The sequence below is a fragment of the Ceratotherium simum genome, chromosome 35 (genome assembly GCF_057802395.1).
Source record: "Ceratotherium simum simum isolate JZ-2026a chromosome 35, ASM5780239v1, whole genome shotgun sequence".
NCBI classification, from domain to species: Eukaryota; Metazoa; Chordata; class Mammalia; order Perissodactyla; family Rhinocerotidae; genus Ceratotherium; species Ceratotherium simum.
Genome location: NC_141934.1, coordinates 26,233,639 through 26,253,324, shown reverse-complemented (window position 1 = coordinate 26,253,324; position 19,686 = coordinate 26,233,639). Strand labels below are relative to the sequence as shown.

At 62.4% G+C, this 19,686-nt stretch overlaps 1 protein-coding gene across 19 annotated transcripts in view; it reads left to right on the top strand.

Annotated features, from left to right (window-relative positions):
* The window catches only part of NCOR2 (nuclear receptor corepressor 2), a 216,405-nt gene that overhangs the window by 9,497 nt on the left and 187,222 nt on the right, over window positions 1-19,686 (top strand). The gene's annotated exons all lie outside the window — the stretch shown is intronic.

Here is a 19,686-nt window from a genome sequence, read left to right as displayed (position 1 = left end):
ATAGCAACCGCCTGGCACCGAGCCCTGCTCGCTAGGCTGCCGGGGCGAGCCCGCCTGGAGAGGTGGGGGCCGGGGACGCGCTGCCGGGGGCTCCACAGGGCTCCTCTGCCAGACCCCCGGACCAGGAGTGGAGCCGGGGGCCGGGAGGGGGTGTCGCGGACCCCGGGGGAGTGGGGGCCCCCTCTGGGGGCCTGGATCAGCTCTGCAGAGTGGGGTGCTGTTGGATTTCTGTGAGGTGGTGGCCCTGGGTACCTCCCGTGACCAGGTAAACTGGGGGGGGACGTGAGCAGGGGGCGGGATGGGGCGGTACCCACTTCCACCTGTCCCCCCATCGTCTAGTGTCCGTGCCTCCCCCAGCCCTCCTGAATATTTTTATCACTTTATTCACTTTTCCCACCTCGACTGTGTGCACCTCATCTAGGCCACTGTCGTGGTGGAATCGTCTCCCCCCAATTCGTGATCCTCCCTGAACCTCACGAGGGGACCCTGTTTGGAAATAGGGTTGTTGCAGATGTGATTAATTGAGGTGAGGTCACACTGGAGGAGGGTGGCCCTACATCCCACATGGTTGGGTCCTTGTAGGAGGAGAAGGCGGCGAGAAGGTGGAGGCAGGGATTGGAGCGCCGCAGCCACGTGCCAAGGAGTGCCGAGGCGGCCGGCTGGGAGATCCGGGGAGCAGACTCTCCCCCAGAGCCTCCGGAGGCGACCACCCCGCTGACGCCTCGGTGTCGGGCTTCTGGCCTCCAGAACTGGGACAGAAGAGTCTGGGGTGATTTGTGACGGCAGCCCCGGGAAGCGCACACGGCTTCCGTCGTGGCTTGCCTGGATTGTTGCAGTAGCTCTCTCCCTCGCCAGGTCGCCGAGCCTCGGCCGTTCCCTCCCTGTCCCCACTGTGGGGGGCCACAACAGGCCCCTGCAGAGCAGAGCTGGCTCCCCGAGCACTGGGGTGGCCAGGGTTTGGGATAACAAGGTCCTGGCTGCTTCAGGCCTCAGTTTCCCCATCCATAAAGTGGGCACAGTCAGGTCAGTTGTCCCGCGAGGCTCCCGTGAGGGTTCAGTGGGGTCACATGAAGGGCTTGCTGCCTGGTGCCGAGAACAGAGCACTTCTGTGCGGGTTGGCCCTGGGTGGGGTGGGTGCTTCAGTCTGCCGTGTGGGTGTTCCCTTGGTCATTTTTGGAGGAAAGTTGGGACATCACAGCTGGACGACCTTGGATGCCTGTGTTCCCATGGGCGGGCAGCCCCTGGGTGCTGTGCTGGCCTGAGACAGCTCCCCTGTCCCAGGAAGGGAGCTCTGTGGGCCCAGACCCGCTCCCCAGGCTGCCTGTGGGGGGCTTCCCCGGGGCCCTCGAGGCCTATCTGCTGTGTGGTGAGAGAGGGGACCCCAGTTAACTCCAGGAAACCCGGGGAGGGGCCCCATTTCCCCTCCTTGGCAGAGTTCTGTTTCTCTGTGCCTCGGTTTCTGCATCTGTGAAATGGGGGCACTGCCTGCCTGCCTGCCTGCCTCACAGGGGAGGAGGTGGGTTGGGGCACTGGGTGGCCTCTGTGACGTGGCCTGTTGGGGACAGGTTGTGTCCCCATCCTCCGAGTCTGGTCTCTGGGCGGTCTGGGCGGGGTGGGGGCTGGGAGGGGGCCCTGAGCTGGCGGGGGGCTGCAGGCGGGCTCACTGGGCGCCTGTTTTGTGAGGCCCGTATAAGCCTCACGATCACCCCAAAGTGGCTGGAACTGAATTTCTCTGTTTCGTGATGGGACAAGTGAGGCACAGGGTGGTGATGTCACTGGTTCAGGGCACGCGGCTTATAAGTGCCTTCCTGGGTGGGCGGCTGTCACAGCAGGGCCTGGCCTGTCCTCACGTCTCCCTTTCCTGCCCCCGCTCGTGGAGGGTAGCCTGCGTCCACCCTCTGCCCAGCCTGGGCGTCTCTGCCCTCCGCTTTGCCCCCGCCTGGCCCGTCCCCCTTGGGGTCACCCTTGCAGGCTCCCAGGCTGCGGCTGGCTCTGCTGTGCAGGAAGCTGACCCGCTGTCTGCGCTATAAATAGCAGCCGCAGCAGTGGGCAGGAAGCTGCACCTCCTGGCACCTGGCTGCAGCGCCTCCTGGAACGTGCTTCTCCTGGTGGGAACGCCGAGGCGGAAGCGTGTGCACCCCGGGGTTGCTCTGCAGGTTTGCTGTGTGACCTTCGGGCTCTCGCCGCCCCCTCTGTGCCCTTGAGCCCCTGGCCGTGTGTCTGGCCGCCTCTGCTCCCTGTGCTGTGGAGAGCGTCTCTGGGGTGTTTGGATGGCAGGGAGGAAGGTGTGGAGGGCACAGGGGGCCGTTTGACCTTCGGGGGTGGGGGGGTCTGCCTTGGTGCGGGGGGGGGGGTCAGTGGGAGGGGGCGTCGAGGGAGTCTGGGGAGGGTGGGCCCTGTCTAGACGCCAGGGTGGGAGGGGAGTGGGGGGACACGATGAAGTGGAGCTGCCTGGAGGGATCGGGACGAGGAGCCGGGCCGTGGGGAGGGCGCTGGGCATTTGAGACCATCTCCACTGCTGGGTCGCTGTGATGTTTGCACAACCGCTTGGTCCTCGGCGTCCTCCTCCCGGGTCTCCTGGTGGGAAAGAGCGCACGAGGGCTTTGAAGCATGGAGAGCAGGTCCTCGTGCCCTCCGCCGTCTTCTGGGTTGCGATGGTTAACGTGGTTAAGGTCGTAGTGTTCCAGGGCGGGGTTCGCTTGTCCCTGCTGGACTGTCAGGGCCCTGGGGGCAGGAGTCAGAGAGGGTGTGGTGAGCAGCAACTGTGGGAGGGCGCTGACCCACAGCGGGGACATCCTGAGTGGCTTTGTGCCGGGCACACGGGGTGGCCTCTGCTTCCCTGGTGCCCGCTAACCCCTGCACCCCCATTTCTGGCAAACGCCAGCTGCGTGGTGGGGGCTGGGATGGCTTGGTCCTTTGGACGTTTTCCTGAACGTGTGTCGTGCTGCAGGTCACTTGTACCTTGCAAGCCGTCCATCCTCACAGAGGCCATGTGCTTTGTAGGTGCCAGCAGCGTTCTTGACCTGGACGGCATGGACGTGGACAAATATGGGTTTCCACATGGTGGCTTCCCCGTTATGGATCTCACTGGAGTGTGGGGTGTACAGGAGGGTGATTTGTGACTGGTCCAAAAAAGAAAACCGTTGCCCAAGAATGTCGATTGATGAGTTATTTGTCATCATCCTGGAGAGGGAGGTCTCTAGTGATAGGCCGTAGGGGTCAGCCTGATTCACATTTCCATCGAAGGCTGGACTCAGTACCATGGGGGGGGGGGGTGTTCACCACACAGGTGGTGCAGCGGGGCGTGCCGCACTGCTCATGCTCTGTAGGAGTGGGGAGACTGAGTCACGTGGACCCCAGTACTTGCCTGTTGGAGTCGGAGTTCAGGGTTTGCGGGGTGGGCCTTAGGAGAAGATTTTTGGAGCCTGTGGTAAGCAGAATAACGGTCTCCCCCAAAGATGTCTGTGTCCTAATCCCCAGAAACCATGACTATATCGTTACATGGCAAAGAGGAATTCAAGTTGCAGATGGAACGAAGGACGCTAATCAGCTGACCGCGAGATGGGGACGTTATCATGGATAATCCTGGGGCTCAAAGTGGTCACAAGGGTCCTTCTAAAGAGGAGGCCGGAGATCAGAATCAGAGATTTGAAGGAGCTGGGCTGCTGGCTTTGAGGATGGAGGAAGGGGCAAGGAGCCAAGGAGTGCAGGCGGCCTCTCGAAGCTGAGAAAGACAAGGAATGCGTTCTCCCCTCCAGCATCCAGAAGGGGCACGGCCCCGCTGACACCCTGGCTTGAGCGCTGTTAGATTGTCTCCAACTCTCGACCTACAGAACTACAAGGTGATAAATCTGTGCTGTTTGAAGCCACCATGTTCTGGTCATTTGTTACAGTGGAGACAGGAAGCTCACACGGAGCCACGTCCTCCTTGAGAACCGGCAGTCGGAGCAATGGGGTCTTTTAGACGCTGCTGTGTCCCTGCTGCCAGTGACCGTGGAATCAGGTGACCGCTGAGTGTCATGGCCTTGACCTGGGGTTGTGGGTGAGGGACCTGTAAACTGTAAGGGGCGGTGCGGGAGGGAAAACGCAGTGCAGCAGACGCAGAGGGAGCGCCATGCCGAGGCTCTGCCGAGAGAAGGGCGGCGTGAGGATGGTGGCATGTTCTTGCTTCTTTTTCTTCTTAATTCCTTCAGTTCCCCTGGGGGTTCCTGGCCTCAGGGCATGGCCAGAAAAGAAATACATCCCCAGCTTGTCCCCCTCCTGTGTCGAGTCTTGGTTGATTCCCCCGGGTGGGATCTCCCGCGCCAGGGCCCTGTCCCCAAAGGGCAGGTGTGCCGTATCCTCGGGGCAGGCGGGCCGTGCCGCATGCTGCTTCCTTCCAGCTGTATTGAAAAGAGGAAGAAAACGGCCCACGTCTCCGGCCCCGAAGGCCTCTGGGCCTGCGCCCAGAAACCTGAAGCCTGCAATTAAACGCAACTGGATCCTTAGGTGGGGAGACCTTGTCCTGCCCGAGGAGGCTCCGAGACCAGGCCCCGCGGGCAGAGAGGCCGCTGCGGGGAGAGGGTGGGAAGACCCCAGCCAGCCTCGGTCCGGCAGGCCGGGCTTGGGGCTGCCAGCTGAGGTGGCTGCTTTTTATTAACAAGAAGATTCTGGGTGACTTTCACGTCACCCGAGTCCTCTCCCCGGAGGTGGCCACTTCTCAGCTGGACGCGTGCTCTTCAGCTCCGTGTTTTCATACGTCCATGGGCCTCTGCATGGACGCCTGCGTGGCTGGGACCCTGTCCCGGCTCCGGGCTGGAAGAAGGCCCGTGGCTGTCTTTCTGTGTGCGCTGTGCAGTGGCTGTGAGGGTGGGCCGTCCGAATCTGCCGGTTTTGTGGGTCAGAAGTGGTCAAATATCCACAGCTTTTGTGTAACTCACCCTAGTAATTTCCTCTCCACGTCTAGACGGGCGGCGGACCCGGGTGGTTACAGCCGCCATTCTGATAGCTCGGGTCCCCGTCTCCCCGTGGCCTCTTACCAGCCGTGGGTTGTTGGGCACGTTGTCTTGGCTTGCCCTGCCTCAGTTTCCCTAATATGTAAAATGGGGACCGAGATAGTACCAACCTTCTGGGACTCTTTCAAAGATTAGAGTGGTGACATACAAGGCATAGGGAACTGCGTAGCTATCGTTATCGTTATTTTTATTGTTTATAATTATGTTTTTGTCGTGTTGGTGCAGTTGGATCTAGTTGACAAATTTTTCCTTTTTTTTTTTTTTTTTTTGCTGAGGAAGACTGGCCCTGAGCTAACATCCATGCCCATCCTCCTCCACTTTATATGGGACACCGCCACAGCATGGCCTCACAAGTGGTGCGTTGGTGTGCACCTGGGATCCGAACCCACGCACCCTGGGCCGCCAGCAGCGGAGCGCGCGCACTTAGCCGCTGCTCCACCGGGCCGGCCCCTCTAGTTGACGAGTGTTGACTTCCGCGTGGATAGCATTTTGTCTCGGGGCTACGTGGCACGTGCTTGGTGTCACGGAGACGTGGCTTGGCTGAAGGCGGCGTGTGGACCTTCTCGGGCGCCTCGGGGTGCTCCTGGCTGTTCTTTCGCCCGTGGGTTCCTGGGGTGGGATTGCGGCAGCAGGCCTGCGGGGGGCTGCCCCCGGCCCCCTCTGCCTGGGGTGTGGGATCTCCCCATGGCCAAGCCCTTGGTGGAGGGCCTGTGGTTTCACAGCTGCCTTAGGAGAAAGACTTTTGGTTTTTAGAAGCGGAACAGGCGTGTTCTCTGTAAATTGGAAAATTAAGAAACAAAACGCCTGCCACGTAGAAAACACGAGCGTGCTCCCACCCCCGGAGGGAGGCTGTCGACCTCGGTGGCTGTGGGTTCTGATGAAGAGAACCGGATCGGGCCTCTGCTGCCCAGAAGAGCCGTGGGTGAGGGGCGGAGACACGTGCAGGTCTGCAGCCCGCCTCCAGCCCGATGGGGCAGGTGTTTGGTGCCTCTGGGTGGGGCTGGAGTCAGTCGGACGTGGGTTGGAGTCCCGCCTCTGTGCCACAGTAGCTGTGTGACACGGGGCACGTAATGCCCCCCCCCCCCCGGAGACCCTGTGACCTCGTCTCCTTGCAGGGTTCTTGTGCAGCCTGCACACAGTAGGTGCTCAATTTATGCTTAAGGGAGTGCAATACAGCTGGGTTCCTCGACCTGGGCACTACTGACATTTGGGCCGGATTATTCGGTTTTGGGGGCTGTGCTGTGCACTGTAGGATGTTCAGCAGCATCTCTGGTCTCTGCCCACTAGATACCAGTGGTCCCCCCCGTATTGTGACAACCAGAAATGACTCCAGACCTCGCCTGGTGTCCTGAAGGGCACAGTCACCCTGCAGGACCCCTGTGGTGCATGATGGGATCTGAGGGCCGCCTGGGGGCAGAGGGGCCCCAGGAAGCAGTCTTCTTTGGAGTGTGTGCCCAGCGTGTACATTTTGTTCATTAAGTACCTACTGTGTGCCGGGGGCTGTCCTCGGGGGTGGGGTACGGCTGGGAACAAGGCAGGCGTGTGCCCCCTCCCCAGCACAGCGGGACACTGCCCACCCACCCCTGGCTTGGCCTTGGGGTCTGGTGGTGACTTAAGGCCCGTCCTGCCTCAGTTTCCCCCTCTGAAAAGGAGCAAGGGTGAGTCGCTTTGCCCGGGCCTGGGGCGCACAGTGGGTGCTTCATGACGGTGAGCAGAGGCGTGTGCACGACTCTGAAGGCCGTGTGCCCGCACCTGCCCTGGGGTCACCGTGGCTGGCGGTGCCGTGGGTGAGGGCGGGATGCCCGCAGCACCCTCTCCGTGCGGGCCGTGCGGGTGGCGGTCTTGGCTGGAGGGGGCTCAGCCGCCCTCCCCACCAGGCCCCCAGGAGCCGGCCCAGCGGAGATCCCTAAGGCGATTAAGTGGGTCCATTCGATCCTGAACCTGAACTTGAGTCCTGAACCTGAACTTGAGCGGCGGCTGATCTCCTGGAGATGAAAGCCGGGCGGGAGTGCGGGACTTTCTCCTCCACCGCTGCCTGGCTGGGGCCTGTGCCGGGGGCTTCTGCTCCGCCTACCTCCAGCCCCTTCAGCTGCCCGCGGCCACGGGGGGGGGGGGGGGGGGGGGGGAAGCTGTGGGCCTTTATGCGCATTTTATCTGACCCTCTCAATCTCGTGAGCCAGCAACCGGCATCACTTCCCTTACAGCCCAGCCGCTCGGCTCAGAGAGGGCAGCTCACCTGCCCAGCGCCACACAGCGTCCCGACCCCCCGACAGCACTACAGCCTATACTTGGCGCATCTCCTTTTCTCTGTGGCACTGAAATTCCTCCTTAGTACAGTCCTGACTTCACGCACAATTAGCACCGCCAGCAACAATCGGTGTCACGCCCCGACTGTAGTGTGAAGGGAGGTGAGTGGAGCGAGTCAGTGCAGACTGGGGACGGGAGAGCTCAGACGCGTTTCGGTGCTGAAAACGCACTCAAGTGACGTGAAAACAAAGCCAGCGTTTGGATCTGCTCTGGCAGATTTTTTAATGGCCGGGTCATTTGAAAATTGTGAGGGGAGGGGGACTTTCACGGCGGGAGACCGTCCCCCTGGCCGAGTGCCGGTCACCAGACAACCAGAACGTCCCCACACGTTTCTGAGATGCTCCGGGCAGGGACACTGCCGTGGAGACCCCCCCACCCTCACAACACACGCAAGTAGCAATGACAATACGCTGTTATTGGTGGGGTGGACCACTGCGGTCGAGATTCTCTCTGCAAGAATGATAATAATAACAACAGTAGTAATAATGTGCTGTGGGAGATGGGACCACTGTGGTCGAAACCCTCTCTGTTTCCATATCGATAATAATAACAAAAACAATCACGGCAGACCAGGCGCTGGGATGGACACCCCCCCCCACTGTCTGGCTTGGACGGCTGCAGTAGCCTCCTCCTGGCCCCCGAGTCCACCCTTGTCCCTGCCGTCTGTTCCCCGTGCTGCAGCCAGAGGGTCCCGTTGGAAGGAGAGAGACTATTCAACTTCTGTCCCACACCCTCCGTTCTCTTTTTCCTCCTCTGAGACTGACCCCAGAGGCTCGAGGCCGCTGGGGACCTGCTCCACCCTCGCTCCTGCTCTGCTGCAGCCTTGCACCTGCCCACCGCTGGGCCTTTGCACTTGCTGTTCCCTCTCCTGAGATCAGCGTGGCTGCCTCCTTGCTGCCGTCAGGTCTCGATCAGATGTCACCCTCAGGATGTCCTCCAGACCACCCCATCAGGCAGCCCCATCACTGTGCCAGCCCCCCGCGCTGTCTGTCGTGGCCGATGTGTGAAGTTTCCCAGTTGATTCATTCACTTCTGTGTTGTGTTCCCACGTCCAGTCACTTCTGAGGGTGCAGGAGCCGTGTCTTTCTCGTCCGCTTTGGGCCCCAGTGCCTGGAACGGGGTCAGGACATAGCAGGGGCGAGGTCGGCTTGTGTTGATGCCCGAATGGTTCCCTGGCCTGGAGGAGGGGGAGGGCGGGTCTGGGCCCAGGGGGAGGGTCAGTGCCTCTGACTGCTGTTTCCTGCGCAGGGAGAGCGGCGTGAGGGGCCGGGGGGTGGGGTCAGAGGGCCTTGTCTGAGGACAGCTGTGGTTGTCCCAGCCTAGGGGCGGTGCCGCTGTCATCTAGTGAGTGGAGGCCAGAGATGTTGTAAACGGCCCACAGCCGAGGATGGTCCCGCCAAGTGTCGGCAGGGCCGGCAGGGCGAGGCTGTTGGCCCTTCCGCGTCTGGGCTGTGCCCCGGGCGGGCGAGGGCAGGGTAGGTTCCCTTTCGTGCTGTGTCAGGTTCCCATGGTCTGGCCGCCACGACCCCGCTTCCCCAGGGCCGAGAGCCCACCGGAGGCTCTGAGATTCGCAGGTGTCAGGTGGGACGTCCCCCTGAGAGCGTCCCCTCCAGTGCCCTTGCTTATAGACGGGGAGGCCAAGCCCCAGAGGGGGTGAGGAGTTGGCCCAGGGTCACACAGCACAGCAGGGCCTGGACACCAGAGGCCTGATGTTTGAGCAGGGAGGGCCCCTCGGGAGGGGACGCCAGCTCTGGGGCTCCCACGGTCCCCTCCCTCCTGCTAGCTGGCTCCTCCCGCTGGCCAGATTCCACTCATCCCAGTCATTATGGTTGTTTATTTTATGATTTTGCAAATGTTTTACTATTTCATGTCTGTGTGTATTTACATGCTTTGTCAGGCTGCATTTCTGTATTATTTTTAACACATTTATTTTTTTATTCTAAAAATACATAATTGGTTTATCCACACAACGGAATACTATTCAGCCCTAAAAAGGAACGAAGTGCTGATCCGTGTTGTAATGTGGATGAAAACATGACGCTGAGTGAAAGAAACTGGACAGAAGGCCACATATCGTGTGACTCCATTTATATGAAACGTCCAGAACAGGCAAATCCATAGACGGAAAGTGCATGAGTGGTTGCCAGGGGCTGGGGGTGGGGACATAGGGAGAGACGGCTCTGTGGGTAGGGGGGTCTCCTTTGGGGAGATGGAAATGTTCTGGAACTAGATAGAGGTGGTGGTTGCACAGCGTGTGAATGTAATTAATGCTACTGAATTGTTCACTTTCTAATGGTTAATTTTATGTTATATGAATTTCACTTCAATAAAAAGACAATTTGGGAACTGAAAAAGGTATGTATTTATTGAGCTCTTACTGTATGCTGGGCTCTCTGTATGCACTGGCTCACTGAGTCTTAAGTCAGGCCTGTGAGATGAGAGTTTCCATTTCCCAGGTGAGGAAGTGGCTCAGAGATGTTGAGCAACATGCCTGGGGTCACACAGCTGGAAAGCAGTGGAACTGGGAACCTTGAAGCCGGGTCTCGGGCCAGATCCTGAGGTCACCACAGGGCGCCCTGCCAGGGAGCTGTAGAAGCCTGTGCCCCGGTGGGCTGCTCCTGCCTGCGTACCCTCCCCACGAATGCCCCTGAGGGGCGCTTCTCTGCTGGGGCTGCTGGGCCCTCGAGGGGCCCTGGGTTGTGCGAGTGTGGGGGTGATGCAGAGGCTCTGGGCCCGTCCCGTCTCATGTGCCGTGTGCACGGAGAGGGGCCCCAGGCTCGGGGGCTGTTCGGCCCTGTCCCCCACCCCCACTGGGCCCCGAGGCAGGAACTTCCCCGCGCAGTCCGGGCTGGCAGCTGTGAATCAGCGCGGCTCACTCTGGGGCGCGAGGGGCCGCCCGGGCTACTTTCAGTTTCCGCCGAGTTTTTCGCTCTGACTCAGGGCTGCCCGGTGGCCTCGGGGACCTGGGCTCCTGAGCACCTGCGGGCCCCCGATGCTCCTGTGGGATGTGGGAAGGAGCCAGGCGGGGGTGCCTGCGCCGGCTTTGGGCCTTGGTCCTCCGCCCGCGGAGCAGGGCAGCCGGGGGCTGTTTGCTGGCCTCTCGGGGGCTGCACGTGGCCAGGGGGCTGCGGGGGCATTTGGGGCAGACAGGGACTCACGGGGAGGCCGGGCCTTGTACCCCTCCAGGTCCTGTCCGTGGAGGGTCTGGTGGGGGGCTGTGCGCGTCTGGGCCCTTCCGTTCCCTGTGACAACAGCCGCCTAGCCCGGGGGTGAACGGTGGCTGCAGAGCGCGTCTCCCACGGTCCTGCTGCAGAGGCCGGGGCGTCTCATCCCCGCCCGGCTCAGGGCCCAGATCTGGGGTCCGAGGGGCTGGGGGCGTTGACTGACATCTGAGCTGGGTCAGGGGGCTGGGCCTGGGTCCCTGGGGAGGTGGGCTGGTGAATCCCGATGGTGAGCTTGGCCTGAGCGACCACTGTGTGCCGGCCGTGTATGTCACATAGAGCAGCCCCTGGTGTCACCCCTACTTTACAGATGGGGAAACCGAGGCTCAGCAAAGCAAGACCACTTCCTCAGGCTTCACAGAACGGCAGAGCTGGGGTTTGAGCCTGGATGGCCGAATTTTAGCCGCCGTGGTCATTAGCTCCATCGTATAGCAGAGGAAACAGTCCCAGAGAAGTTAACTGGTGGGGTGGGGTCGCCCAGCTAGAACGTGGTACAGCTGGGGTCGGGTTGGGTCTCAGGCCAGATCGAGGGCTGCGGGGCCTCTGTGTGTGGGCTCCCATCTGCACAGTGGGCACCCGCTGAAGGATGGTCTGGTCCTCCTGGTGCGCAGCTCACGGATGCTCGGGCGTGGCCATCACCTGCGCTGGGGCAGGGCTGGTGTTGGGGAGAGGTGAGCTTGCGAGTGGGGACCACGAGGAGGGAGGCCCGTGGGGGAGGGGAGAACGAGGGCGCTCGAGGAAACGTGCGAGGGTCATGATCTGTCCGTCAGGACCAGGTCAGCAGGACCCACGCCTCCCACCCCGGTGCTGGACTCGCTGGAATATCCCCTGGGCCCTTGGTGACAAATCTCTTTCACCGTCTCTTGACCCCGACAATTAATTGCTTCTGGCGATCGGCTGATGGCTCCTGGCACCCCTGCTCTCCCAGGCAGCCCCCGGCCCGCCCTGCAGCCACTAAGGGCCCAGACCCCGCCCCTGGGCCAGGGCACCTGGGGCCGAGGGTGGGAAGGGTCTGCCCTGGTGTTCCTTTCTGGTGGGCCCCCAGGGTCCATGCCAGGCAGCCTCCTCCCCGGGGAGCTTGCTCTGGGCTCCTACGTGCAGAACCTGAATCATTTTCACAGTGAGCCATCCAGTCCCCAGAGAGCCCCCTCTGCCCTCTCCCACCACGCTGGGGGCCCCTTGGCGGTGGGTCCGGCAGGGGTAATGTTGTGTGGTTAGAGTGGCTGCTGGCATGCAAATCTCCGCTGTGGGAACCCTTTCTTACTCTCTGCCTCGCTGCCCCCATCTGTAGAATGGGGAGAGTCCTGGTAACCCGTGTGTGGGGTGGGTGTAAGAATTAAACCAGGTAACAAGCGTAAAGGGCTTCGCGTTGTCCCTGGCACTGTGGAACCCTCCAGAGGGGGAGCTCCAGGTCCCTGCGGGCCATTGGTGGCCGTGGCGGACAGACAGGTGGACGCACAGATGGCTGCTCTGTGCTGCCGCCTCCGCAGGCCTCAGAGCGAAGCCCCCGGCCCTCCCCGCCTGGTCTGCTGCTGGCCGGGCCTTGGCGGGGAGCCAGGCCGCCCACACCGAGCAGCCGCTGCCCCCTCCTCCAGCAGCGGGCGGTCGATAGCCCGGCTCCTGCCTGGCGTCTAATTGCTCCTGTCGGCCGGCTCCGCAGAGGGCCCCACGCCCCGGAGCCAGGAGATGGGCAGGAGGTTTCTGAGAAGCATGTTCGGGAGAATTGGGGATGGAGGATGGGGCAGCAAGGGCAGGCGCCCGGGTTCCACCTCCCCGCCCCTCGCCCCTCGCTGGCTGTGCCATCTCGGGCATGTTGCTGAAGCTCTTTGGGCCTCAGTTTCCCCATCTGTGAGATGGGGTCAGGTTCGTGCCCACCTGGCGGGGCTGTGAGGTGGCCCAGGGCCCAGCGCTCAGTGAGTGCGTGTGGGAGGGCCGTAATTATCGTGGTGACTGTCATGACTATTCTGCCCCCTGCATCGCAGGCCTCTCGGGGGCCCAGGCAGAGGGACTTGGGGGCTGGGGGTGCTCTGAGCAGGGGTCAGGCTTGCTCCTCAGCTCTCGCAGAACATGTGCCCTCCTGGGATGGACCTTGGGCCGCCCGTGAGTATGGCTCTGTCCCCCACCTTTGGATGGGCTGTGTCCTCTTGGTTGAGCCCCTTTGGATGGGGCTGTGTGTCCCCCCTTGGATGGGCCTGGGCCCCTCTGTGGGGTCACGGCCTCCTCTCCCCTCTCCGTCCTAACCCAGGCCCTGTCCACTCACTCACATCCATGCGGTCCCCGCGGGCGGGTGGGGGAGGGATGGAGAGGAGAGAGACCCCCTCGTGGCTGCTGCAGTCAGGTGGGGACTCGGAGAGCGGGGTGAACCCTTGGCGATTGCCTTTGCAGCTTCAAGGAGAGCCGTGGGGGCCGTGCACGCCTCAGCTGTCACTTGAGAAGGAGCATAAAACATCCCGGTGGCTCCTAAATGGAAGGGCTGCGGGGCCTCCTCCCTCCCGCTCTGGCTGTCTGGCCGCTCGCTGCCACGGTGACGGGCGGCAGTGGCCCCCGGGGACAGGAGAGGCTCCCTGTTCACCTGGTGTGAAAAGCCGTGCCAGGCAGACCCAGGCGGCTCTGGGAGGGGCCTTGGGTCCTCCCCCACCTCCCACCCCAATGCCTCTGGGCCCTGGCCTGCCCCGGCTCTGGGTGTCTGGGTCGTGCTGTGCCTGAAGCCCCCAGACCCCAACCTGCAGGGACCACTTCCTGAGGTCATGCCTGCCCCTTGGGGGCCCTTGCCCAGATCTGCGGGGTCCCTGGGGTCCAGTTTAGGGCCTCTGCAGAGCACGTCCATGGCTCACTCCTCTTGGCCTAGCACGGTGCGCACTGCTGGCTGTTGTGGCTCCGTGGAGGCTCACGTGGGTGTCACTTACCTTTCCTCAGAGTGTCGGGTGTCGCAGCGGCCCCCCAGGCCCCGGGTGATTTTGTAGAACTGACCTGTGCTCACTGAGGGGTTCGAGCTGGGCGGGTGGGGGCTGCAGCGCTGAGGGGCCTGGGCTGGGGCAGCAGAGCCCTGGTCCAGCGGGGCTGTGGGCTGCCCCGGGCAGGGGATGGTGATGTTGTGGGTTCACCGTCGTGTCTGCTCCTTGCAGAGCCCGGCTTCCGGCCTCTGCACTGACGGGGGAGAGGATCGAGGAGCACCCCGCCCACTGGGGGGACCCCTCTCAGAGCCCCAGTCTGTCCATCGGGGAGATGGGTGGGGCAAGGCTGCAGGAGGATTAACCTGGTCCCTGCTGCCCGGCTCAGGGTCTGAGCTGACCCAGGGAGGCGCCTCGGCCAGCACCCCTTGCGCCAGCCCCCCATGCAGGGCAGACTGCCTGGGCTCTGTCCTCACTTCCCCGCCCACGGCCCTACAACCTGGGGCAAGTGGCTCAGCCTCCTGCCTCAGTCTCCTCGTCTGTAAAGTGGGGGTAACAGGGAACCTACCGGAACAGTGGTTGGAGTTAAGTCAGTAAGTAAAGGCTCGACTGGGGCTGGCTCTGAGCAGCTTAACGTTATTTATGACTGCTATTATTATTGCTGTTGTTTTTCTTGGTTTTGTGACTGCAGCCAGATTGGATATTGCTGAGGGTGAGGGAGTGAGGGCTGCCTGGAGGAGGAGGGTCGTTGGGCTTGTAAGCTCTGGTGGGACTGTGGTGGGTGTGGGAGGTGCACGGGGGCTTGTCAGGGGGAGGGATCGGGTGAAAGACGGTGGGCAGGTCCAGCCTCTGCTGCTGTGGTCCTGGCCCCACTGTGTGCCGGGCCCGTGATGTACTTACTGTGTGCTGGTGCTATGTTGGGTCTGCTGTGAGCTGGCCGGGCCCACTGTGTGCCAGGCACTCTGGCCCTACTGTCAGCTGCACCCCACAGTGTTGGCCTCCTGTGCACCTGGCCTTCCTCTGTGCCCAGCCTCCTCTAATCTGAGCCTTACCCTGCTGGTCTTGCTGTGCATCTGGCTTTGGGTCAGGCCTTGAGGCACCATTGAGGGATGAGGCAGGTCCTTTCCTGGGGGGCTCAGGGTCTGCTGGGGTCCGCCAGGTGGAGCTGTTGAGTGAGGTGGCAGTGAGGGCCAGGGCACGCCTAGATTGTCAAAGAAAGGCTTATTCATCAGGGGAAGGGGAAGGGTGTGATGGAGCTGGGCTTTGAGGGATGTGTAGGAGTGCTCTAGAGAGACAGCTTGCTGGCCGATGTACCAGGGTGGATTGTGGGCACAGACCTGTCCGACATGGGCCTCGGTCTGCTTGGCTGTGAAACGAGCGTATTTGGGAGGAATGTGCTGGGGTCCCTGCGGGGTCAGGAGAGGGTTTGACTTGCAGCCCTTTCTTCATTTGCTTCTAGCTGAGACACTTGGGACAGGTGACTGTTCTTTGATGCCTCAGTTTCCCTGTTTGGAGCCTTGTTCCAGGCGCTGTTCTAAGGTGCTGTTGTGTATTAACACATTTAGTCATCACAGCGGCCCTACGAGGGGGTAGTGTCCCCACCGCTCAGTGTACAGATGGGGCTCCAGGCACAGGGAGATGAAGGGACGAGGTGACCGTGGGAAGCGCTGAGCCAGGGTGGGAACCAGGCTGCCTCGGTCGCCGCCCTGCCCGTCGTCCGCAGGCTGGGAGCGCTCCATCCACGCCATTCTGCTTCTCAGACCGCTTCTCAGACCTCGAAAACGTGCCTCCTGGAGCCCTGCCGGGTGCGGGCCATGCGGCTGGAGACCGGGAGGGGCTGGGCTGGGAGCGGGGGCTGTGCAATCGCGCGGCGCTGTCAGCAGCCTGCCCTGGGAGCGGCTGGAGCTGAGGCCTGGCGTTCCGGGCCTCGAGGGGCCCGCAGGTCACGGCCTCGCCCCTGGGTGGCTGCGGCAGGGCCTGGTGGGAAAGGGCCGGAGGTGCTGGCGTCCAGCCACCAGGCGCTTGCCCCGGCTTGAGGCCGGAGCCCTTAGATTCTGATCTCAGGAGAGACTCCGTGCAGGAGGAGGCCCAGGCTGGGCCTGGGGAGGAGGTAGCCGCCTCTGTGGAGCCCTCGGGGATTGACCTGGACGTGTCCTCGCTGGCCTTGCCTCACACTGGTCCTACTAGGTTATGTGTCAGAGCACAGGGCGCCGCTCCCCTCCTGTGCCCCTGCCCTGGAAATACCCGACCCCGCCCCGGCCTGCCCCCCCGCCCCCCCCCCCCCCCCCGCTCCGGTTCCCCCCCACCTCGTCCCCGCCTCCGGCCCTGCCTGCTGCTTCCATTTCAGCTGGTTCCCACCTCCAGGCCTTCGCACTTGCTGTGCCTTCCGCCTGGAGAGCCCTTCCTCCTAATCTCTACAGTCTGGGCTCGGAGTCACCTCCTGGGGGTCCTCCCTGACTTCCTGCCTGTCCCCCCACGTCACTCACTGTGCGTTCCCTCTAGGTCACGTCTGTCACTGTGGGCACTGCGTTTTCAAGTACTTTGCTCGTTTATTGATGCCCCTGTGGGCTGTTTGGATGTGGGTGTGTGTGACCGTGTCCCCCTAGGGCTGGGCTCTGGCAAGCTTGTCGACTGGCTGTAGGGTGATGGTGTCTGCATAGAAGCTAGACAGCTGCCTCTGGGTTTGAGTCCTGGCTGGCTCTGCCCTGTCGAAGCTATGTGGCCTTGGGCTGGTGGCCTCCTGTCTCTGAGCGGGGTGGATGGACATGTCTGGTTGGGGTGATCTGGGCAGGCTTCCTGGAGGAGGAAGAGGCCGTGCTTGTGCTGGTGCTGGGAGGGCAGAGAGGAGGGTGAGGGAGGGAGGTGGGCCCGATGGGGCTCGTTTGGGGGCTGGTGAGGGGTTGGTGCCAGGTGGGGGCAAGTCTTAGCCCTTGGTCCCTGGGGGCCACTGAAGTGCTCGAGCCAAGGGCTGCGGTGGGCTTGGGGGAGGGGAGCCCTTGGGAACGGTCCTCCCTCCTGTCTCTGCTTCGCTGGGAAACAAGTCTGGTCAGCCCCAGGGGGGGAGGAGGACGGGGCTGGAATTCAGCGGCTTGTGGACGCAGCCAGGACAGGCCCACGGCCGGAAACGGCTGCACGGGGCGGGGGCGGGGGGGAGCGCAGGAAGAGGGGGCGCCTGGCTTCCCCGCCGAGCCTTTCTGGGCTGAGTGAGCGTAAGGGAGTAGGTGTGAGCGTGCGTGGGTGTGCAATGAGAATGTGGTGAGGCGTGCATACGTGAGCACAGGCGAGTGTGAGAACAACGAGAATAAGTGAGGCAGTGAGCGTGTGACCGAGTGTGCATGAGCGTGAACAAGTGTGTGCGTGTGAATGAAACGTGGGGGAGGGGCGTGCGGTGCGAGGCTGGGACCCCGGCGTCTGGCTTGTGGGGCGCAGGGGTCACTGGGGTCGCTGCTGCCCCCCTCCCAGGAGGACCCAGGGGCGTCCTGTGGTGCCACTCTGCCCGGGGAGGTGTTGAGGCCCGGGCAGCATCTTGGCGGTCAGCCCGGGGCTGGAGCCACCACCTCTGGGCTGCTGCTGCCCCTGTTCACGCCTGAGGACGGTCCCCTACCCTGCCCCCCACAGCCTAAAGAGCTTGGACCTGGGTTCAAATCCTGGCTCTTCCACTTCCTGGCTGTGTGACCTCGGGTGAGTTACCTCCACTCTCTGGGCCTCAGCTTCCTGGTCTGGAAACGGAGGTCCCCGCGCCCCCTTCCAGCGTGGCCGTGAGGATTACACGGGGGAAGGCGGGAGAGGCGGCTGGGACAGAGAGAGGGCCCAGGGGGTGTCGTGTCTCTCTCCCCCGCCGCCCGGAGCTGTCCAGGCTCCCTGTGCTGTGTGCATCCTGCTTGCAAAATGTTCTCCGTCCTGTCCACTTCTCCCAGGTCCGCTGTCCCCACCCCGGCCGGGCACTGCTGTCGCTCACCCCGACCGTGTCCTCGGCCGCGGGCTCCCACCCCCGCCCCCCCGTCCTCCACCCACGGCCGCGTGCCCTCTCCAGATTCCGACGTGGCCTCGTCCCTTCTCTGCGGCAGAGCCCCTGAGGGTCTCCCTGCTCTGGGGGGACAGTCCCTGTCTGCAGGGCCCTGTGTGGTCAGCCCGTGTCCCCCGTGTTCACGCTCGCTGCTCCAGCCGTGGCTCTGGGCTCCTTCCCACCCCGGCGCCCTTGTCCAGCTGCTCCTGCCCGTGTCCCGTCCCTGGGCACTGCCGGCGGCGTCTCCCCCGATTCTGGCCAGCGCGGCTCCTCCGTGGGGCTCACCTTGGCTGTCGCCTCTCCCGGGAAGCCCCTCCGCCCCGAGTTCTCTAGGTTGGGAACCCCTCTCTGGACCTGCGTGTCACTCAGTCATTGCTGGGAGATGCCCTGGGCCGTGTGACCCCACACCGCTGGGTGCCCTGTGTCCGTTTGGGGACGGCAGGAGGGGCTGGCTGCGGTTGGAAGAAGGTTGAAGAAGATGGGGTCTGCTCTCCCAGCTGTCCCTCCAAGGTGGCTCCTGGTGAGGGCCCCCCCTCGGGCCTGACCCTCCCGGGCCCTTTGTGGGACCTACTGCAGGGGACTGGCCACAAGGCTTCCGGGGGCTGGGGCGGCTGTGGAGCGGTGCCCGGGCCCTCCCAGCTTCCAGCCGCCCCGCAGGGCCTGTCTCTGGAGCTGCCGCAGATGGCAGGACCGAGTGCCAAGCCTGGGGGCATCGCAGTGAAAAACAACAAACGAGAAAACAGAAAAAAGGGCAGGAAAGAAGAGGCGGGATTGTTCTCCATGAGCTGCCTGCAGCCGCCCCGTTTAGGGCTCCTCGGGGTCGGAAAGGGCCTGCTGGGGACAACGGGCTCTTGGAGCTGAGCTGCCAGCCCCTGGACAGGGGTAGTGGTCGCGCCAGCGGTAGTTGAGTGCTGGCGGTGTGCGCACGCTGGCTCTGCACACACTTTCCGTCCCGGCATCCCCGTGAGGCCACTGTTTTCATCATCGTGGCCATTTTAGAGTTGAGGAAACTGAGGCTCAGAGAGGGGAAGCTGCTCGTCCCAGGATGCACAGCTAGGAAGGGCAGAGCCAGGTTTGAACCCAGGGGGCCTGGTTGCAGTGCCTGAGCACTGCACGCGGCTGCCCCCGCCTTGTGAGGGCAGGCGGCCCCAGCTCCTCTCGTCTCTGGTCCCGGAGGTCAGCCGGGGTGGAGAAGGGGCCCTTAAAGTTCCACTGGAGATGGCGATGTTTGTGAATGACTCGGAGATAGCTGGGGACCCAGCCCATTTTCCAGATGGGAGACCGAGCCCAGAGAGGGCTGGGGGCTTGCCAAGGTCACGGCCATCAGTGGGAGAGCTGGGCCCACAGCCAGGTTTTTGGGCCCTCTTCCCAGTGCTCTGCCCACTGTACTGTTTTTTATTTTATTTTATTTTTGCTGAGGAAGACTGGCCCTGGGCTAACATCTGTGCCCGTCTTCCTCTACTTTATATGGGGTGCTGCCACAGCATGGCTTGACAAGCAGTGTGTTGGTGCGCACCCGGGATCCGAACCTGGGCCACCGAAGTGGCTTGCGCACACCTAACCGTTATGCCACTGGGCCGGCCCCCACTGTACTGTTTTTTTGACTTGTTCTTTTTCACGCAGAAGGTAACATGATAGAGAAGGTGTAAACACGTGGACGCAGCGTAATGAGTCTTTACAGAGGAGACGCCGTGCACCACCTCCTTCTCCTCGGAGGACCGGCATCCTACCCTTCGTGGGATTCCCCTTTTGTTCCCGTGTGACCACCTCGGTGGACCTCTCTACCGTGAATGTGGAGTTTTGCCTTTCCCAGAATCCTGTAAATGGAACCCTGGCGGTGTAGCCCTGGGAGAGTGGCTTCGTGCTCAGCGTGAGGCTGACGTTCCTCTGTGTGGCTGCGTGTGTCTGTGGTTCTTTCCATTTTATTGGGGAGGAGGATCCCGTGGTCTGGCTGTACCCCGGTTGTTTATCCCTGCATCTGTTGATGGAGAGTGGGATGGCCTTCAGTGTTTTCGTGATTATGAGTCGAGCTGTTGTGAACGTTCGTGTGTGAGTCTTTGGTGGACACACGGTTTCAATCCCCAGGAGAGGAATTGCTGGGTCGTACGGTCGCCCGGGTGTATGTTTAACTTGATAGGAAACTGCCCACCTTTTTTTTTCAAAACACTTGCACCATTTTGCATCCACCAGTGATGTCTGAGGGGTCTGCCGACCTGTGTCCTCGTCAACACTTGGTACTGTCTGTCCTTGTCTTAGCCATCCCGGTG